Source organism: Lethenteron reissneri, chromosome 53 (genome assembly GCF_015708825.2).
Source record: "Lethenteron reissneri isolate LAM-NWPU_2019-01 chromosome 53, ASM1570882v1, whole genome shotgun sequence".
Taxonomy (NCBI): domain Eukaryota; kingdom Metazoa; phylum Chordata; class Hyperoartia; order Petromyzontiformes; family Petromyzontidae; genus Lethenteron; species Lethenteron reissneri.
In genome coordinates, this window is record NC_083831.1 from 60,371 (window position 1) to 65,506 (window position 5,136).

Below are 5,136 nucleotides of genomic sequence, written 5' to 3' on the forward strand. Positions count from 1 at the left end.
GAATAAAAGTTATTTAAAAGTCAAAAGTCTCTCCATCCCCCTCTCTCTCGCCATCTCCCACTCTTTCCATCTCTCTCTCTTTTCTTTCAAACTCTCTCTCTCAACATCTCTCTCAACATCTCTCTCAACATCTCTCTCAACATCTCTCTCCATCTCTCTACCCACGCATGGCGACGTGGCTGACGACGCGGGGCTTGCGTTGCACGTGGCGGTGTGGCGCCGTCGAAATGACGTCGCTCGACTCGATGTTGGTGATCTCGTGTTGGCGATCCCGTGTCGAAAGCGGCTCTCCGGAGGTGTTGCTGCTGCCAGCAATGGAAGTGGTTTATAAGTCAACAAGCCTCCTCTATCTCCATCTCTCTCCGTCTCTCTCTCTCGTTTCTCTCACCCCCTCTCTCTATATCTCTCTCTCTGGTCACGGAAGGCGAATCACCGTGTTTATTCTGCCGGGTCTTCACTCGCCATCCCCACCCCCCGCCGCTCCCCCACTACGCCGTCCCCACACCCCCACCCCCTCGTCCCCCAGGCACATTTGAGATTAGCAAAGCGCATTCGTGCGCGTGGGTGGTGATGGTTGTGTGGAGCGGCACAAACCCCGAGCGAGCCGAGTTTGATTCCTGCCCACGGACACCGACACCGACAGTGACGATTACCTGAACCGGTCCTGGCTCTCCCACTCAGGTTCAAATGACGACTTGGTGCGCTGTGTGGTACTGGCCACTAACGCCCTCGTGTGCCGTGCCCGCCCTGATGGGTGCTCGCTAACATCACTTGTACAAAGCCCGTCACCCCGATGGTCTTTGTTCTTGTTTGGTGGTTGTGGCGTGGAGAGCGGTGGCAGTGTTGTTAGCGCGCTGCGCTACGAACACGGTGACCGGGATTCGATTCCCACGCACGGTCCTGGGCATCCCCTTGGTCGACTCAGCCTCAAATGAGTACCTGGTGCACTGTGCAAACATCGCCATTGGGGGAAAAGGCAGCCGGACGTGGTGTTGGCCACCTACCCCCTCGTGTGCCGTGGCAGACTTCATAGGTGCTCACTAACAGCACTTGCCACAAAAAGTCTGATGAGGCTATACGGGGGATCTTGGTCTTTATAGTGGTAGCGAATTGTTGGTTGTCGGTCTCACTCTCACTCAGGGTCTCACTCTCACTCAGGGTCTCACTCTCACTCACGGTCTCACTCTCACTCAGGGTCTCACTCTCACCCAGGGTCTCACTCTCACTCAGGGTCTCACTCTCACTCAGGGTCTCACTTCACTCAGGGTCTCACTCTCACTCAGGGTCTCACTCTCACTCAGGGTCTCACTCTCACCAGGGTCTCACTCTCACTCAGGGTCTCACTCTCACTCAGGGTCTCACTCTCACCCAGGGTCTCACTCTCACTCAGGGTCTCGCTCTCACTCAGGGTCTCACTCTCACCCAGGGTCTCACTCTCACTCACAGTCTCACTCTCACTCAGGGTCTCACTCTCACCCAGGATCTCACTCTCCACCCAGGGTCTCACTCTCACTCAGGGTCTCACTCTCACTCAGGTGGCTCACTCTCACTCAGGGACTCACTCTCACTCAGGGTCCTTCACCCTCACGTCTGGGTCTCACTCTCACTCAGGGTCTCACCCTCACTCAGGGTCTCACTCTCACTCAGGGTCTCACTCTCACTCAGGGTCTCACTCTCACTCAGGGTCTCACTCTCACTCAGGGTCTCACTCTCACTCAGGGTCTCACCCTCACTCAGGGTCTTACTCTCACTCAGGGTCTCACCCTCACTCAGGGTCTCACTCTCACTCAGGGTCTCACTCTCACTCAGGGTCTCACTCTCACTCAGGGTCTCACTCTCACTCAGGGTCTCACTCTCACTCAGGGTCTCACTCTCACTCAGGGTCTCACTCTCACCCAGGGTCTCACCCTCACTCAGGGTCTCACCCTCACTCAGGGTCTCACTCAGGGTCTCACTCAGGGTCTCACTCAGGGTCTCACTCTCACTCAGGTCTCACTCTCACCCAGGGTCTCACTCAGGGTCTCACCCTCACTCAGGGTCTCACTCTCACTCAGGGTCTCACTCAGGGTCTCGCTCTCACTCAGGGTCTCACTCAGGGTCTCACTCTCACTCAGGGTCTCACTCTCACTCACGGTCTCACTCAGGGTCTCACTCTCACTCAGGGTCTCGTTCTCACTCAGGGTCTCACTCTCACTCAGGTCTCACTCTCACTCACGGTCTCACTCAGGGTCTCACTCTCACTCAGGGTCTCACTCTCACTCAGGTCTCACTCACGGTCTCATCTCACTCTCACTCTCACTCAGGGTCTCACTCTCACTCACGGTCTCACTCAGGTTCACTCTCACTCAGGGTCTCGCTCTCACTCAGGGTCTCACTCTCACTCAGGGTCTCACTCTCACTCAGGGTCTCGCTCTCACTCAGGGTCTTACTCTCACTCAGGGTCTCGCTCTCACTCAGGGTCTCACTCTCACTCAGGGTCTCACTCTCACTCACGGTCTCACTCAGGGTCTTACTCTCACTAAGGGTCTCGCTCTCACTCAGGGTCTCACTCTCACTCAGGGTCTCACTCTCACTCACGGTCTCACTCAGGGTCTCACACTCACTCAGGGTCTCACTCTAACTCAGGTCTCACTCACGGTCTCACTCTCACTCATGGTCTCACTCTCACTCAGGGTCTCACTCTCACTCAGGGTCTCACTCTCACTCAGGGTCTCACTCTCACTCAGGGTCTCACTCTCACCCAGGTCTCACTCTCACTCAGGGTCTCGCTCTCACTCAGGGTCTCACTCTCACTCAGGGTCTCACTCTCACTCAGGGTCTCACTCTCACTCAGGTCTTACTCAGGGTCTCACTCTCACTCAGGGTCTCACTCTCACTCAGGGTCTCACTCTCACTCAGGGTCTCACTCAGGGTCTCACTCTCACTCAGGGTCTCACTCTCACTCACGGTCTCACTCAGGGTCTCACTCTCACTCAGGGTCTCACTCTCACTCAGGTCTCACTCTCACTCAGGGTCTCACTCAGGGTCTCACTCTCACTCAGGGTCTACCTCTCACTCACGGTCTCACTCAGGGTCTCACTCTCACTCAGGGTCTCACTCTCACTCAGGGTCTCACTCTCACTCAGGGTCTCACTCTCACTCAGGGTCTCACTCTCACTCAGGGTCTCACTCAGGGTCTCACTCTCACTCAGGGTCTCACCCTCACTCAGGGTCTCACTCTCACTCAGGTCTCACTCTCACTCAGGGTCTCACCCTCACTCAGGGTCTCACTCTCACTCAGGGTCTCACCCTCACTCAGGTCTCACTCTCACTCAGGGTCTCACTCTCACTCAGGGTTTCACTCAGGGTCTCACTCTCACTCAGGGTCTCACTCTCACTCAGGGTCTCACTTTCACTCAGGGTCTCACCCTCACTCAGGGTCTCACTCTCACTCAGGGTCTCACTCTCACTCAGGGTCTCACTCTCACTCAGGGTCTCACCCTCACTCAGGGTCTCACTCTCACTCAGGGTCTCACTCTCACTCAGGGTCTCACCCTCACTCAGGGTCTCACTCTCACTCAGGGTCTCACCCTCACTCAGGGTCTCACTCTCACTCAGGGTCTCACTCTCACTCAGGGTTTCACTCAGGGTCTCACTCTCACTCAGGGTCTCACTCTCACTCAGGGTCTCACTTTCACTCAGGGTCTCACTCTCACTCAGGTCTCACTCTCTCACTCAGGGTCTCACTCTCACTCAGGGTCTCACCTTCACTCAGGGTCTCACTCTCACTCAGGGTCTCACCCTCACCCAGGGTCTCACTCTCACTCAGGTCTCACTCTCACTCAGGGTCTCACTCTCACTCAGGGTCTCACTCTTACTCAGGGTCTCACTCTCACTCAGGGTCTCACTCTCACTCATGGTCTCACCCTCACTCAGGTCTCACTCTCACTCAGGGTCTCACCCTCACTAGGGTCTCACTCTCACTCAGGGTCTCGCTCTCACTCAGGGTCTCTCTCAGGGTCTCACTCTCACTCCGGGTCTCACTCTCACTCAGGGTCTCACTCTCACTCAGGGTCTCACCCTCACTCAGGGTCTCACTCTCACTCAGGGTCTCACTCAGGGTCTCGCTCTCACTCAGGGTCTTGCTCTCACTCAGGTCTCACTCTCACTCAGGGTCTCACCCTCACTCAGGGTCTCACCCTCACTCAGGGTCTCACTCTCACTCAGGGTCTCACTCTCACTCAGGGTCTCACTCTCACTCAGGGTCTCACTCTCACTCAGGGTCTCACTCTCACTCAGGGTCTCACTCTCACTCAGGGTCTCACTCTCACTCAGGGTCTCGCTCTCACCCGGGTCTCACTCTCACTCAGGGTCTCACTCTCACTCAGGGTCTCACCCTCACTCAGGGTCTCACTCTCACTCAGGGTCTCACTCTCACTCAGGTCTCACTCTCACTCAGGGTCTCACCCAGGGTCTCACTCTCACTCAGGGTCTCACTCTCACCCAGGGTCTCACTCTCACTCAGGGTCTCACTCTCACCCAGGGTCTCACTCTCACTCAGGGTCTCACCCTCACCCAGGGTCTCACTCTCACTCAGGGTCTCACTCTCACTCAGGGTCTCACTCTCACTCAGGGTCTCACTCAGGGTCTCACTCTCACTCAGGGTCTCACCCTCACTCAGGGTCTCACTCTCACTCAGGGTCTCACTCTCACTCAGGGTCTCACTCTCACTCAGGGTCTAACCCTCACTCAGGGTCTCACTCTCACTCAGGGTCTCACTCTCACTCAGGGTCTCACTCTCACCCAGGGTCTCACTCTCACCCAGGGTCTCACTCTCACTCAGGGTCTCACTCTCACTCAGGGTCTCGCTCTCACTCAGGTCTCACTCTCACTCAGGGTCTCACCCTCACTCAGGGTCTCACTCTCACTCAGGGTCTCACTCTCACTCAGGGTCTCACTCTCACTCAGGGTCTCACTCTCACCCAGGGTCTCACTCTCACTCAGGGTCTCGCTCTCACTCAGGGTCTCACTCTCACTCAGGGTCTCACTCTCACTCAGGGTCTCACTCTCACTCAGGGTCTTACTCAGGGTCTCACTCTCACTCAGGTTCCACTCTCACTCAGGGTCTCACTCTCACTCAGGGTCTCACTCAGGGTC